The sequence below is a fragment of the Ictidomys tridecemlineatus genome, chromosome X (genome assembly GCF_052094955.1).
Source record: "Ictidomys tridecemlineatus isolate mIctTri1 chromosome X, mIctTri1.hap1, whole genome shotgun sequence".
Classification (NCBI taxonomy): domain Eukaryota; kingdom Metazoa; phylum Chordata; class Mammalia; order Rodentia; family Sciuridae; genus Ictidomys; species Ictidomys tridecemlineatus.
In genome coordinates this window covers 113,578,430-113,596,357 of record NC_135493.1, presented here as the reverse complement: position 1 = coordinate 113,596,357, position 17,928 = coordinate 113,578,430, and the positions used below count along the sequence as shown (strand labels likewise).

General features: G+C 35.7%; 1 protein-coding gene across 2 annotated transcripts in view; it reads left to right on the top strand.

The window, feature by feature from the left end:
- Cdkl5 (cyclin dependent kinase like 5) overlaps positions 1-17,928 on the top strand; it is a 170,350-nt gene that overhangs the window by 27,012 nt on the left and 125,410 nt on the right. The gene's annotated exons all lie outside the window — the stretch shown is intronic.

Genomic DNA, 17,928 nt, shown 5'->3' with positions numbered 1-17,928 from the left:
ATTTACTGGACAGTTCAGATATAAAATATTACCATGATTGCAGAACATTCTTTTAGAAAGCACTGGTTCAAAATGTAGCTCCACAGTTTTACCTGGAGAGTTGGAAAAATCTTTAGTTAGTTACTTCCTTGTATTATTATTATATGTATTTCTTCTTTCAGAGAGTTCAAGGACTTTATCTTTGGTTTTTATCAGGGCCTGGTCCAATAAGTAGTAGATATCCAGATAAAAAATAACTAGAACTTTAAAGAGTGTACATAGGGCTGGGGATGTGGCTCAAGCGGTAGTGTGCTTGCCTGGCATGCGTGCGGCCCGGGTTCGATCCTCATCATCACATACAAAGATGTTGTGTCCGCCGATAACTAAAAAAAAAAAAAAAAAAAAAAAAAAAATGTGGATGAAAGGGGGGAAAGTTGCATTTTTATAACAGGAGCTAGCTTAACTAGCCTTATCCAATGTGTATCCTAGTGTTCTTTTTGACATTTTTTTTTTTTGAAGATAATAAGGGTAAAAAAGATACTATACCCCTGTTTACTATGTTAATGCCATGAATATGTCTTTTTATCATCTAAAAAGAAACTTTTGCTGAGTTCTGAAAGCTACCAAAAAGATTGAATATTGATTTTTTTTTTGGGGGGGTTATGGTATGTATCCCAAAAGTGCCTTATTTTGTGATTGAGTCATTATTGACAGTGGACTTTTTATTATTTTTTAGTTATAGATAGATACAATATCTTTATTTGTAAGTGGTGCTGAGGTTTGAACCCAGTACCTTATGCATACTAGGTGAGCACTCTCCCTCTGAGCCACAACTCCAGCCCCAAGAATGTTTTTTTTTTTTTTTTTTTTGGTGATGCTGGAGATTGAACCCAGGGCTTTCTACATGCAAAGTAAGCACTCTGCCAATTGATCTATATCCCCAGCCCACGACAGTGGATTTTTTTTTAAAAACAAATTTCTTGCATGGAAAAATTAAGAACTTTTGCCTAGATTCTTATCACTTATCATGCGGGATTAAAGGAGAACCATTTTGTTAGAAAATTCCAAATTAGATATTCTCAGTACTATGCATAATTTTTCAGGGAAGATATAGTTGGACATGATGGATGGAAATACTTACATGAACCATTAACTCCCATGGATTTATTTCTTATTTGGTAAGTGTGGTTTGCAGTGATTGGAGCAGAGGTTTCCTAAATCTTTTTCTTGTTTCAATTTTATTGCATGGTAAAACGCTATCCATTTTCTTGTTGATGATTATCTAGGTAGTTTCTTGTTTTTGGCGTGTACAAATACAACTACTCTGAATGTTTTTTTACAAAAGTCTTTTGGTGGGCAGTTGGTTTCATTTCTCTTGGGCTAACATACCTAAGAAGGAAATTGCTAGGCCATAGCATAATGTGTATAATGCCAAACAGTTTTCTAAAGTAGCTGAACCAATTTATGTTGCTTTCTTTCTGATACCACAAAAGTTTAAAGTTTGTCATTTATGCATTTTCACTCTCTGAGTGTTTATTTTCCCCAAGCCTGTTAAAGTAAGTCATTAATTACTGCATGTCACAGACTTTGGGGATCTCTTACAAATAAATCTGAGAATAATACAAAATAACATTAGTCAGATGGCCTTACAAGAGTACAAAAATAGTATTTTCTCTCTCCTTCCATTGACAATCTTGATTGACTTTCAAGACACCTGGTTTTTGAAGAAACTTGTTCCTTCCTTTGTGAATTGATTATGTTGAATGTTGGGTTACTGTTGCTTTCTGCTGTGGGAACTAGTATATGTCATTGACATCACCAGAAAGTATTTGGGGAACTTACAATATGAAGTATACAACAGAACAAGAACAAGACCCCTGCCCTTTTATAATGTTGGGGATCAAACTCAGGGACTTGTGCATGCTAGGTTAAATGCTCTACCTCTGAGGTACATCTCCAGCACCTTCTGAAAGTTTAATTCATCCTGGTTCAGACTAATATATGGTCAAGTTCAAACTGAATTCTTGATATTTGCAAGGTTGTGCCCTAGGCATTTCAGTGTCTAAAAACCTATAATATTGTGTCTCCTAATCTTATTTGATGTGAATAGAAAATACATATTGATATAAGACCAACTAGAATGATGTAAAGTGCTCTGCACCTCCATATCACATCATTTCACATCTTATTTGGATTGTAGAGAGGGGACAGTAACATTGTAAGGTTTCATGGGAGAGGGATAGTCTAAGATGCCAGTTTTGAAAGGATTTTGATTATGGTTATATATACCAGGTGAAGGAAACTGCTTGATGGAGTCATGAAACAGAACTGTATAGTCTACACCAAGTGGTTCTCAGTTCTCAGAGTGTGGTCACCAGACCAGCAGCAGCAGCATCAGCCTCCCCTGGAAACTTGTTTGAAATGTAAATTCTTGGGTCTTACTCCAGACCTACTAATGGAGAAACTCTGGGAAATTCCAGAAATCCAGGTTTTTTTTTTTTTTTTTTTAAGAGAGAGAGAGAATTTTTAAAATATTTATTTTTTAGTTTTCGGCAGACATAACATCTTTATTTGTATGTGGTGCTGAGGGTGGAACCCAGGGCTGGGCGCATCCTAGGTGAACACACTACCGCTTGAGCCACATACCAGCCCGAAATCCAGGTTTTTTAACAAGCTCCTAGGTGGTTGTGATAAGCTCAAAAGTTTGAGAACTGTTGCTCTCCACTTGCTAGGTCAGAGAATAGTAAATTGCTTTTAGTTGGAGAGTAAGGATTGAGAAAGGGAGTGATGAGAACAAAGGCAGAGGCCTACTGCAGAGACATGGAATCCTAGGCTATGAGCATATAGGGGTTGGGGAACCATTAGGGGGAAGAAAGAGACCTTCCAGGTGCTTACTTTAGGAATAGTAATCTGACAGGCTTTTGTAAGGTGGGTTAAAAGTGAGAGATAATGAAAGCATAAAGGTAAACTAGGCCAGAGGAGCCTTGGGAATTGAAAGGAAGCTGTTGCTGAGGAGCAGCACAGCTGGGATGGGTCAGCCTTGGGGCTGCTGGTCCAGTGTCAGAGAAGAGTCAACTTGCAGCCTCAGAAGCAGCTGGGGTGGGTGTTGAACCCAGGTTTTGGGAGAGGATGGTGGGGCTTGTAGAAGCTGTGTAGACCCAAGGTGGAGATGCCCTGTGGTTCAGGGAGTGAGGTATGAGAATGTTTCCTACAAGTAAGATAGTTACCTCCCCCACTCCCAATAATACAAGCTCAGTGTAGGAAATTCAGACACCCAAGGGAAGTTGAAGAGGAAAACAGAATTGCCTCAAATCCTACTTTTCAGAGATAAGCCAACCATTTTCCTGTTTGAGTGTTTATGAGTATACAAGTATTCGTTTAACTTGTTTTGTACACATGGGATTATACAGTGTTGCAACCAACACTCTTAGATAAATGATTTTGAACACATGTCAGTGTTCCACTCTTGAAAGAAGATACCTAGGTCAGGGTGTATTTAAAAATTGGTGGATTTTATATTTGTGAAACAATGTTTATATAAACAGATAATTGGTAAAGATTGCAGTTTCACTTTGCACCATCATAGAAACATCCTGTATCAGTTTTACAGAGGAAATTTGGGACAAGACAGTCTTAAGATGCCTAGTGTGTCAACTGTTGGTCTGGGGAGAAGAACTCCAACTATATTTAAGAAGAAAATGATGAAACATTTGTGACTTTCGTTAGAATGACAAGGTTATTCTGGTGTCTTATAAGAACCAACTAATTTTGATTATAAAACATTCTCATTGTGGAGGTCAGTACTAAGGTCTGAAGTTCACCTTTTAAATAGGCAGCTAACTAATAGTGATTTATTAAATAAAAAGCAAAATGTAGAAGTGTTTGTCCATTTCTTAGTTTTGGGAAAGATTTTTGCTCATTGATGAAATATAGCATGATTTTTTCTTCTTAAGATATTGTGGCTGGGGCTGGGGTTGTGGCTTAGTGATAGAGCACTTGCCTGGCATGTGTGAGGCACTGGGTTCCATTCTCAGAATCACATAAAAATAAATAAAGATCCAACAACTAATAAAATATTTAAAAAAGATATTATGGCTGTTGTCCTATATCAGTAAATATGCTTCAGTGATTTTAATGGTGGCATGATGTTATATTATGTGACGTTATCAATCCTACCTTGACTAATATTTGTTTTTTATTGTTGATTAGTTATGAACAGCACTGCAGTGTTGATCTTTGCCTGTTTGTCAGATAAATCTCCTTAGGATAAATCTCTAGAAGTAGAATTAAATGGTGTTTATGCATTTAAAATGATGATACAGGTACCAGATTACTCTCCAAAAACCTTAATATTCCTACCTACTGTGAATACAAGTTCACATTTTCCCATGCTCATGAGAGAGCACTAGATATCTGTCATTTACTTTAATCATTACCAACATAATAGGTTAAAAATGATTTCTTGTTTGTTCTTATTTTTTATTTAAATGACTACTGGTGAGCTTGGACAGCTTTTCATAAATCTTTTTTAGATAATTGTATTTCTTTTGTGAAAGACCTGTTAATATATCTGTTCTTGTTTTCTCTTGGGTTATTTAAATTATACTGATTTGTAAGATGTTAACATATTAAGGATATTCAGCCTCTCTGTCTCTATCATTGATTTCTTTTTCTTGTATTGGGGATTTAACCAGAGCCTCATGCATGCTAGGCAAGGTTCTACCACTGAGCACATCCCAACTCACTCACTTTTTTTTTTTTTTTTAAAGAGAGAGAGAATTTTTTAATATTTATTTTTCAGTTTTCGGTGAACACATCTTTGTATGTGGTGCTGAGGATCGAACCCGGGCTGCACGCATGCCAGGCGAGCGCGCTACCGCTTGAGCCACATCCCCAGTCCCACTCACTGACTTTTTAAACTCCTTTATAGTGAAACATGACAAGCTATAAGGTCTATAAGACATTGATGAATTATCACTAAGCTAATGCTAGTGTAACTTGACCCAAGTGAAGACATAAACATCGGAAAACCCCAGAAATCGGACTGGGGATGTGGCTCAAGCGGTAGCGCGCTCGCCTGGCATGCGTGCGGCCCGGGTTCGATCCTCAGCACCACATACAAAGATGTTGTGTCCGCCGAGAACTAAAAAAATAAATATTAAAAATTCTCTCTCTCTCTCTTTCTCAGTCTCTCTCTCTTAAAAAGAAAAGAAAACCCCAGAAATATTTGGTGTATGAAAGGCTGGGGGTGATGGGTGAGGTTTAGGTAGTAACAGTGCATTTTCTATGGAGAATTTAAAGTCAATAAAATAATTGACTAAACGTTGATTTGCCTTTTATTATCACCGTATGTAGGCCATTTAAAAAATGTCACTGTGTATGGTGCCTACAATACTCTGGCTTTTCTGTTCACTTTCCTCTTGAAAAATAGAAGCTCTTAATTTTAACGTAGTTGAGTTTATCTACCTTTTCTTTTATGATTGGTGCTTGCTGTAACCACAAAACTATTCTGTAGGGGCTGGGGTTGTGGCTCAGTGGTAGAGTGCTCCCCTAGCATGTGCGAGGCCCTGGGTTCGTTCCGTGCACCACATAAATATAAATAAAGATATTGCGTCCAACTGCAACTAAAAAAAAAAAAAAAAAAGAAAGAAAAAGAAAAAGAAAAAACTATTCTTCTGTATTATCTTTTAGGAACTTAATTTTTTCTGACTTTTCCATTTAGCTCTATAATTCACCTGAAATTAATATTTACATGTGTGAGTTGGAAGTAATTTAATTTTGTTTTCTCATATGGTTATCCAAATGACAGTATTATTTATTGAAAAGATGTGATCTGTAATGCCTGCTTTATTGTATAACCAGAATCCATTTCATGTATGATCTGTTTCTGGGATTTCTATTCTTCCTCTTCATCTGCTTATCTAATGTACTGTCCTTGTCACTGAGTTTTTAAATTTATCCTGATAATCTAGATTCTGTTCTTTGTTGAGGGTGTTTTTCTTGCCTTGACCATTTGCCTTTCTGTATACATTTTAAAATCAGCCTGTAAATTTCCACTAAAAAAACTCATTAGGATTGATTGGGATCCTCTTGAGTCTTTAGATGAGCTTGAATGTAATTGACATCTTTATAGTGTTAACTGTTAACATGGAATATCCCTTTACTTTTTTGGAGGACTCATATAATTTTTTAAAAAATATTTTTTCAGTTGTAGGTAGACACAATATTTTTAAATTTATTTTTATGTGGTGCTAAGGATCGAACCCAGGGCCTCCATACCTGCAAGGCAAGTGCTTTACCACCAAGCTCCAGCTCCAGCCCCGGGCTCATATAATTTTAAAACTACTTTAAAAAATAAATAGCTTTCTATATAGAGGTTTTTTTCTGAATGAAAAAATTAAAACTGCATCCCATTTTCATTTTTGAATTATCTTTGAATTTAAACCCAAATCTCCAGGGACCTCAAAAGTGATGAGGCCCAATGAAAGCTAATAGGATCTTTTGAGGTAAGGTCATACATGTTCTTAAAAGCTGTATAAACAGATCTTATGAGATCTTTATTTTTAATGTTTAATATTTAAATATAATTTTGATGGTGAGCACTTTTAAGGTGTATTTCAAAACACATTGATGAAAGCTTGTTCGTAGTTTAAAAATTTCTCCAGGTAATGGAAGCCATGGGCATCTCTGATGTACTCATCTTTCTTAGCCATTATTTTTAACAGGCTCCTACAGGAGGTAGCCCAGGGAGCTCTTCACATCTGTAGAAGACATCAGCTTGCTTAGGTGATGCTGTGTGGTGCCAGTAGAGATAGACTACAGGAAGAACTCTGGAAACTGCGTGGGGAAAAAAGTGTCATATGAATGTTAGTGTGGGCAAGCGTCAGATAGTGTTGTACAGAGGAAAATTCCAAGTCAACTAGCAATTTGGCGAGTTGCAGCTGAGACATGAGAGAATATTGTCATAGATTGTCCTCTAACAATGTCATGCATACTTCTGTGAGCTCAAGGAATCTATGGGCAAGCATGGTCAAGTCAACAGATGTTGAGCTGCTTTAGGGGAAAGCCCACTACTGTAGGTTCATCTCCATGGTGGACTCTGGCCATCCTGGATGTAGCCTTTTAACAATAATATACTGGAGCTGTAGAGATGGACCAGGCAAAGGCAATAACAAGGGCTCTATATTCACGATTTTTGGAGTTAAAGGATTGGGCAAAAACTAATTTGTTTCACAGCACTTTACACATGATAGGTATTTGATATCATTTGCATGTGTGAATCATCATTAAGACTTTAGAAAAGTTTTAGAAACTATTGCAAGTGATAACTCAAATGAGCTTAGATTAAAAAAAAAGTATCTTGAACCAACCTAGCTGGTTAAATAATTTTATTCCTTCAGATTAAAAAAATTTAAATATCAAGTTTAGAAGAAAATCTTATTCTAATTTTAGAACATGATATATTTGAATTCAATTTGCAATTTTCCACTTTGAAAAAAATGTTATAGCTGTAATTATAATCAGTAAATGAATGGGATGTGAAACTGACTTATGTTTAAAAAAATTGTGACCTGAAGTTAATTAATTCAGAATGTTTTGGATTTTTTTTCAGACTGCGCCAATATTGTAAGTAAAAATTTCCTTCATAGTAAATGTAAACCAAAGGATTCTATAAGAAATTGGATAAAGTGCTATTTATTTTCCCAGCAGCGTTTTACTGAATCATTTTCTTAGTTATAAGGAATATAATTATAATTCAAATTTCTTGAATTAGGAACTTAATGCAGAGAGCTGAAGAAATCCTTCCCACCCCAAATATAATTCTGTGCCTTATTGTGGGTAGGTATCCCGTGGTGGGACTTTAGTAAGTACAGGTGCTGGCTTTTAACCTGTATGTATTTTTGTAGAACAGTACCATCTTGTAAAAATGTTTTGTTCACAGAGTTTTTCTAGAAATAATTCAGTACACCTTAGGAATCCCCTCCAAGTAAAGTATAAAGTGAATTATTTTGTAAAAAAAAAAAGAGTTCATTTATTAGCGTGAATAGCTCTGAATCTCCTCCTGACTCCCAATATATATTCTAAATCCGTATAGGGTGGAATTTTCATATGCAATAAATTTTCTCAGTCACATGTAGTGTTTTAGAAATTAGTTCCTGAATCTAGTATTTAATTATGTTTTTTTTCCTATAGCAGAACATCTTTTCAATTATGAGTTGTTTTTATGCCCTTTGATGTGGCAGGCTAACTGTAGGATATCTAGTGTCACAGTCATGAAAGAAATAGTTCTGTGTTAGGTTGTTATGGTTGTTACAGTTGAAATAGGACCCAAGGAATCTTTGGAAAAGGTGACTTAAAAAAACCAGTGAGTCAGATTTTGGTGGTGGTGCTGGGGATTGAACCCAGGGCCTTATGCATGTGAGGCAACCACTTTACCAAGTGAGCTATATCCCCAGCCTTACTTTAGGATTTGAGTGTTTGCTATATATTCATTTCTTTTTGGGGAAGATACTTCTCATGTTTGACCACTTCATATGTTTTGCCATTTTAATTTTTTTATAATTAGAACTTATAGGCTTATTTCAGAGAAGACATCTTTAAATGTATTAATTTTTAGTTCATTTGTCTTTTAGCAAGTCCTCAAATGACAGATTGTTACAATGACACTTAAAAGCAGAAAGATTAACACACCATTCTTCTTAGAACACCTTGGATTAAGTACTGTAAGTTAGATTATTTAATGTATTTTTACATGCCCTATCTAGGGAAATGATTAAGATAAAAGTAATGGAGTAGACTTTTTAAGGACTTCTTTGATAGAAAGCAGAGAAACTGGTTATGTCTGGAAAAATTAAGCTTAGTAGTAACAGCAAAATGTTTCAGAGATTAAACCCATTCTATCAGTACTACTAGATTATAAATCACAGTAATAAATTGCTGAATTTACAGTACATTAGTATTCAGTCAGAGAAATACAACCACTGTGAGTGTTATAGGCTGACATTTATTATCATAATCAGACTGTACACAATTGTAGGAGGGGCTGGGGATGGGAATAGAAAAAGGAAAGATGAGAAACAACAGTCACTGATAGAGTCTCCAAAAGCATTGGAACAGATAAAATCAGAGTTTACTGTGTTTTTTGGGGGGAATGGGGTGTGGTGGAGGGAGAGGTGGTACTGGGTAGTGGTGGATTGAACCTAGGGACACTTTATCACTGAGCCACATTCCCAGCCCTTTTCTTCAATTTTGAGACAGGATCTCACTAAGTTGCCCAGGCTGGCCTCAAGCTTCTGATCCTCCTGCCTCAACCTCCCTTGTAGCTGGGATTACAAGTGTGCACCACTGTACCTGGCTACTGGGAAAATTTTAAGAAACCAAGTATGTACATCAAGTGAGAATGTAAACAGGCTCTTTGTGGAGAGATCTGTGGGAGACTGTTGCCCCTATGGGTCCAAAGCCAGGCATCTCTTGGGTCTGGGGCGCCTGTTGGTCAGGTCAGAGGAAAGGCTGGACACAAAGGAGAAAGAGGAGAGTAAGGATGGGCTGGAAATTGCTAGGCACCTCTACATTTGTTTTCTCCCCTTCTGACCATGAAGACCTTCCAAGGATTTGGCCATCTTTAAGTTGGTATACCATACAAAGAAAGGAATTCTAGGAAATAATTCCCAGCTTGACCATGATATGCTATCATTACTGGAGAATTTAAAATGCAGTAGTTTGTATAAATTTTCTTTCTACTGATAACACCATGGCCCTTTTTACATAATATCTTTATTTTATTTATTCATTTTTATATGGTGCTGAGAATTGAACCCAGTGCCTCATGGTATGCAAGCACTCTACAACTGAGCCACATCCCCAGTCCCAACCATGGCGTTTTCCTGATGTACTTTACTATATAATTTGTCAATATCTCACTGGTTTTTCTCATTGTTGTTAAAGTTTCATAAGGCCAGTAAAAAATTCCAGAACAGATGATATCATTCCAATTTTGGAGAGGAAAATGGGCAAAAAATTTTAAATATGTGTGACTTTACATAGTCTTCAGTGGATTTGGGGCTAAAAAATGCCAAGTATGTCCTAAGACTTTGTGTTGTCCTTCTAAAATGTGACTATTTTAGCAGTGGTGAATGAAAGGAGATGACCTTTTGTGCCAGATTTTAATTTGAGGACTTCTGTCTAGACTATTTTAAATACAGAGCCTCAAAATTTTGTCAGCTACAGTAAAATATCAGCAAGCAAGTGTTCTCCTATTCTTGGACTGCCTTCTGTCTTTTGCAGTACAAGTATAACATACATGGCTGATGATTTATTTATTTATTTTTCTTTTAAATGTACGATCTGACCAGAGAGAGGGGTAAGGGCAAGATAAAATATAGAAAGTACTGAAAATAGTTTTCGTTCATCTCTTTCCTGTAGTCCATAATGGGGGTTCATTTGTCTCTTTCTCACTTAATTTTTTTCCCTCCCTAGGGTTGAAAAATCCCTTTTAATTTCATTTACATTCACTTATAATGACTGAAACATTCTGGAGAGTTACATGTACCTCTTGACATAGTTTTGGTATATTCTAAGCAGGCTTCTAAGTATCTGTTCCCTTGTAGTATTTTTTTTTTTTTTTTTTTTTTTTAAGTAGGCACTTGCTGTCTTCTTTGCAACCAGGTATGGATACAGTATTACAGTATTAGTCAACAGGATATGAAAAGAAACTGGTGCATCTTCTATGTTTTCCTTTAAAAGGAAAGGAATTTTGCTCTTTCTGCATCCTACCTTTTCTTTTTCTCTGGCTAGAAAGCAGATAAAATGGTGAGAGCTGAGTTTCTAGGACTATGAGATAGAAAACTCTGGAACCACTTATCCAAACTTTTATATGAGAGAGAAATAAACTCTTATTATGTAAGCCACTATTATTTTGAGTCTCTGTGTTAATAAGCTAAATGGATTATATTAATGTGATGTAGTCCCTATTATGATTAGTCATTGTCTTAAAGAATAGAAACTTGGGCTGGCTTAGTGGCAGAGCACTTGCCTGGCATGTATAAGGCACTGGGTTCGATCCTTAGCACCACATAAAAATAAATAAAATAAAGGCATTCTGTTCATCTATAAGTACAAAAAAAAATGAAGCTTGCTCAACACAACATAAACACAATAAAGTTTTATCATAAGATGTTGGGCTGAGGATGTGGCTCAGTGATAGTGCTTACCTAGCATGTGTAAGGCACTGTGTTTGATTCTCAGCATCACATATAAATAAATGAAATAAAGATTCATCAATAACTTAAAGAAAAAAGAACATAGAATATTGCCTGAAATCAGTTGCATAAAACAATCAGGCAGTTTCTTTTTTTTGATTACCTCTAAGAATTGATCCTCTCCGAGTCACTCATCCAGTTGCAGGTAGTGTTACTACTGCCACAATGCAGCAGCCTAAGTCCTTGAGTCTACAGGACCTACTAATAAACTCTCTATACCTAATTACTGTCTTGGTCTCTTGAGTCTGAATTTGGGAATATTATATGCTCAGCTTTGGGGGTTTCTCTTTAGTCCAGTAGTTATGTTCAAGGGGCAGGGCCACATGCTATGTAGGACTAGCATCTGAGACTATGGGTGGAATCTTTTTTTTTTTTTTTTGTCCTTCTTTCTCTTTTTTAAAGTGTGAGTAGGGTAGAAATGATGGACATTTTGTCTAGATATATAGTTTTTGAAATGTGTTAATACTTACCCCTTATTGTTCAAGTGGTTCTTTAATTTTTGTAACATTTGAAAAGGTAAAAAATTTGAAATAGTGCAGGAGTCCTCTTAGAGTAGACTAGGTTGTAAGCCCTGAAATAAAATGCTAACATTACTTAGGGCTATACAATAATATCATGTAAATCTATAAATCATGATGTGTACCATGTTGTTTGAAAAATATAGTTTCTATTATTTGACAAAACAAAAGGTGATGATACAAACTGATAAAAGAATTTGCTTCTTTTATATTATCTAATTAGATAATATATTTTTCTTTTGTTTGACAATTTAATCTGGAACAATTTGGATGAAGTTGGCAATGAAGTATTGCTTCATACTAAATTTGTTTTCTGAATTTTGGAGTATAACTTGGCCTTCATCTCTGTGGCTACAGAATACATATTGACTAGAATTATGAATGTTTATTTGGATGAGTAGATAATATTTTATGGGAAATGAATGTTATTCACTTATTAGAAAATTATCTTTGGCTGGGGATGTGGTTCAAGTGGTAGCGTGCTTGCCTGGCATGCTCAGGGCGCTGGGTTCAATCCTCAACACCACATAAAAATAAAATAAAAATGTTCTGTCCACCAAAAACTAAAAAATAAATATTGAAAAATTCTCTTTCTCTCTCTCTCTTTAAAAAAAAAGAAAATTATCTTTAAATACAGATTAAAACAATCAACACATGCTTCTAGAGGCTTTCATGAAAAAAAGGAAAATATGAGCTACATACAGCACTTATTTTGTATGGTACACTAGGCACATAGTTGAAGACTTTACTAGAATAGATAAGGTAGTTGTTATTGTGACTTATTAAAAGCTCTTGAGGCAGGAAAGACTCTTTACAGTGTGATCATACATTGTCTAGTAGGGTAACTGAAAAATTATGAGGACATGGTATGTGTTAATTATTTCCCTGAAAACTATCCCATTTCCGTCTCTGCTGCTATTACCTTAATTAAGGTCCATGTCCTCTTTCCTCAAGCCTTTTGCAGTAAAATTCTGTTTTGCTAATCTCCAGATTTCTACATCTTCCAAACCATATCCCTATCTCCAACAACACTTTTCTACTTTATAAATTTAGTGATATCACTGCTTTCTTTAGCAACTTTCAATAATTACGAATGCCTAAAGGTCAAACTACTTACACTGTAGAATAGTAATCAAGACCCTTTTATACCATTTTAATCGAATTGTTGAAGTAATTTTCCCAAGGTCAGAGTTAGTAACAGAGGAAGGTAAAAAGCAGAAATGTGTTTTGCTGCACCAAAGAAATACAGATTTTTGAAAATGGAATCCCTCCTTTTAGGGACCTTACTTATTGGTAGTGGAAAGGCATTCAGGCAATTAGGCAGTTCAGGGTTTTGGGATTGGCTAGTGTAAAATAGTGAATGAAATTTGGAGAACCTGTTGACCAAACTTCTTTTTAAAAGAAGTCAAACGGCACTATTTTATACTCATATAGTGAAATACAATTTTGCTATGATATACTGTTGGAGTTTTTGTATATTTTAGACAGTAATTGTCAATAATATTTTAGAAAAATAGCATTTCTACTTTTTTTTCCTCAAATATTATGTACATCATTTTTAATACATTTCAGCCTTCTAAAATTTAGTATTAATACAAATTAGAATTGGTAGTGGTATTTTATTTAATGTTCCAGACTCAATCTGGAGAAGACAATAAAAATAAAAATTTAATGTTTGTGGTTATTCCTTTTTTCCAATGAGTTTTAAAAGTGTGTTATAGAATCATGTTTATTTACATAATAAATTTTAGACTGTTTTTGTAGTAAGTGACATTACTCTTCCTTAATAACTTGGTTAACTCAAGGCCAGAAAACTTTTATATTGATCAAAGCTTGAAATGTGAGTTAAGCATTCATACTTGAACACAAGGATATAGTGTTTGCAGTTGATCCTTTGTCTACCTCTTGCTGTATTCATCCAAAGCTTCTTATTTCTTCGGTTCAGTTTTCATTTACGTTGGGGGCTCTCCTTAGGAGAGTATATGTTTATAATTTTTATGCCTTCCTGATGGATTGACTCTTTATCACTATAAAATGTTCCTCTTTTTCTTTAGTAATTAATCTTTTATTAAAGTCTGTACTTTATTCAGATTTTCTTAGCTTTTTTTTTGTTAATATCTTTTTAGTTGTTGATGGACCTTTATTTTATTTATTTATATGTGGTGCTAAGAATAAAACTCAATGCCTCACACATGCTAGGTAAGTGCTCTACCACTGAGCTATAGCCCCAGCCCCTTCTGCCGCAGTCTGCCTGGGCACAATTCAGGAGCCACTTGTCAAAAAGAAACTAACTTGGGCTGGGGATGTGGCTCAAGCGGTAGCGCGCTCGCCTGGCATGCGTGCGGCCCGGGTTCGAACCTCAGCACCACATACCAACAAAGATGTTGTGTCCGCCGAGAACTAAAAAATAAATATTAAAAAAAATTCTCTCTCTCCTCTCTCTCTTTAAAAAAAAAAAAAAAAAAAAAAGAAACTAACTTTATTTTTAGAACTACAAACGCCAAACAAAACAGCTCCTCAGGGAAAAAACCCTCAGAGCCCAACTGCCACCACCGGCTTCCACAAGCCTCTCCTCACACCAACCTCTCAACCTCCCCCAATCCTCCTGCTCTTGAGGTCGATTGGCTGGGTCGTGTGGGCGGAGCCAAAGAAGTCCCCCAATGAGCAGCTCCGTGGAGGAGCCAATCAGCTAGATGTTGCTGGGGCGCTGTGAGCCGATCATCAGCTGGCAGTCTGAAGGGCAGGAAAACAGCCCAATGAACATCACCGCAGAGGAGCCAATCAGCTAGATGTTGCTGGGGCCACTGTGAACCAATCATCAGCTGGCAGTCTGAAGCTTGCTGGCAGCTGGAAGTTTGCTGGGGCCCCTTTGGCTGTGGCTCTCAACACCCTTCCTTAGCTTTTATGTAATACTTTTTGTCTTAACATGTGTTTTGCTGATTTTAATATAGCCATTCCAACACTTTTGTTGGAATGGCTATATTAAATTGTCTTTATCCTTTCTACTTTCAACCGTTTGTATTTGAATCTAAAATGTGTTTCCTGTAGATAGCATGCAGCAGGATCTTGTGTTTTTTAAAAATTTTATCTAATCTGATGATCTCTCCCTTTTGATTACGTTGTTGAATTCATTTACATTTGCATTTAATATAATTATTGATATGGTTGGATTTACATCCATTGTTTTAGTTTTTTAAATATTTTTCACCTTTTTTGGGCTTTGTATTAATAGAATACTTTCTAGTGTAATATTTTAATTCCTTTAATGATTTTTTTTTAACTATTTTTTTGAGTTATTATCTTAGTGGTTGCTCTAGGACACCCCCCCCCATCTATTTCAGATTTATGCTGACTTCCAGCAAGGTATAGAAATATTCCAAATTCCAAACATAGCTTTATTCTCTCCTTCTTCCTTTTGTTATTAGTAGTATATATAATATTTATAGATGTTAAAACCCCAAATCTTAAAATTTTTTCTATTAGCACCTCAAATGTATTATACTACTGCCTTATTGCCACAGTGTGGCTGGGCACAATTCAGGAGCCACTTGTCAAGGAGGAACGAACTTTATTTTTAGCACCCATGCCATACAGGGCACCCTAGAGCCCAACCGCCACCTGCGGCAGCGAGCACCTTAACTGGAACTCTTAGGTCATTTTCAATTTTCCGGCTCTTGAGGCAGATTGGCTGGGTCGTGTGGGCGGATCCAAAAGAATCCTCCAATGAGCAGCTCCGAGGTCTGAAAGGGCGGGAAACAGCCAAATGAGCCTCACTGCACAGGAGCCAATCAGCTGGAAGTTTGCTGGGGCGCTCTGGCTTTGGCTCTCAACACCTTATGGTCTCCATTGTTTCTAATTAGAAATTAGCTATTAATCTTATTGAGGAACCTTTGTATGTGACAAGTTGTTTTTCCACTTCCTGCTTTCAAGATTTTCTTTGTCCTTCAACATTTTGACTATGATGTGTCTGGGTGTAGTTCTCTTTGTATTTATCCTGCTTAGAGTTTGTTGAGATATGTTATCATGTGCATTTATACATTTTTTTTTTAATTCTTTTTTTTTTTGGCCGCACTGGGGATTGAACCCAGGGCCTCGCACATGCTAGGCAAGTGCCCATTTTTTTTTTCAATTCTAAATTACATTTTATAAATATATATAAGAATTGAATCATATGATTATGGAGTCTGAGAAAATGCAAGATTTGTGCTATGAAGGCCTGAGAACCAGAAGAGCCAATGGTGTAAGTTCCAGGCTGAATCCAAAGGCAGAGAAAACCCATGTCCCAGCTTGAAGTCCAGACGATCAGGCAAAGAGAATTAGTTCTTACTCAGACTTTTATTCTATTTAAGGACTCCAACAGATTGGATGAGGCCTGCTCACATTGGGAAAGGCACTTTTCCTCATTCAATTCAGTACACTGATTCAAATGTTAATCTCATTTAGAAACCCCCTTAGTGACACACTCAGAATAGTGTGTCAGAATAGTGTTTAATCAAATTATATGGGGACTTTTTGACCCAGACAAGTTGACACTTACAATTAACCATCACAGTATGCTAATGGTGTCCCATGTTTCTCTGAGGTCTGCTCATTTTTCTTCATTCTTTTTTCTCTGTTCCTCATATTGCATAATCTCTGTCAATTTATTCTGTCTCCAAGTTCACGGATTCTTTCTTCTGCCAGCTGAAGTCTGTTGAGCCTAATGAGTTTTTTTTTTTTTTTGAGCTTTATAGTTATACATAGCATTTGGGTTCGTCTCAGCAAACTCATACGTGCATGGAATTAGATTTCAGTTCATGAATACCCCCTTTTCCCTCTTGTCCTCCCTCCCCTCTCCCATTCTCCTTTCTCTACTAGACTTCCTTTTGTTTATCTATTTATTTATATTTGATTTTTTTACTTATGCATAAAGAAGAAATTCCCTGTGGTTTATTTATATATGCACATATCATGATTTTTAGACTTCTTTCTGCATTGCCTTCCCTACCCATCCCTCCACTCTGCCTCTTAATCTACTTCTACTTTTCAGTTTAGAGGAATATTGCAGATAGTAAACTTCCAGTATACCCCACAACCAGTTTCCCCTATTTATTACCATCATACATTAGTATAGTATATTCATTAAAATTAATAAACCAATATTGAGTAATTATTGGTGTTATTAATAGAGGCCATACTTTATTCAGACTTCCTCAGTTTACTTGTAAAATCTGGCTTTCACAGAAATTGAGAGATGACAGCCAAATCCCTTAAGTCAAAAAGATTTCTTTAGCATTCCCATAAAACTCACCTACTGTTTATTAAAGAAACTCATTATAGCTCCTTGCTGTTTTGCAGAATGGATGCTGCCCACTTCATGAATCATTAATAATTGAGTAATGAATGAAATAACAAAAGTAAATTATAACTTTCTCTGTTCTGCCCGGTTAGAAGTTATTCTTTAAAATACTGTGTTTTTTTTTCTTTAGCTTCTTAAGACTAATCCATGATAAAAAGTCGGAGAGTATAGATTCTTACATTCAGCACTTACACTGACATTCATCATATATTTTAAACGTTTATTGTTTCTACACTTAATTTTTTACATGTATCTTTTTCCCCTTAGGTAAATCATATTTTTCTAGAAACTGGATACCATACCTCTACAATATCCTGGGTCTAGTCCATGCATATAAAAGAGGTACTTTAATTTTTTTTTTTTCCCCTAGCATACACAAGGTTCTGGGTTTAATCCCAAGTACAAACAACAACAACAACAACAACAACAAAAATCCCCAAAGAATTCCACAAAAGCAAAAACAAACAACCATCAAAACAAAAAAAACCAAAAACAAAATAGATAATAAAAAACTCAAAAAGCATCCTCTTGGGGGTGGAGGTGAGGAGTGATGTCCATTTCATTATCCTTCTTATCAAATCTCTTTATGAAGTATTAAATTTTTTTTCCATTCAGCTCTTTTCTGTTAACTGAAGGAGAAATTCATAATAGTCCACATTTCTAAAGGATATAGGGAAATGAAAGAAATGGGCTTGGGATAAATTATTCTAATAATTCTTAAATAATTAAGAATTGAATTATAAATACATATTTTAATAGTAATTGATAGAGAATGAATTTGTAAACAATATTACTGTCAATTCCTGCCTGTATGTAGATTATCCATAGTATATTT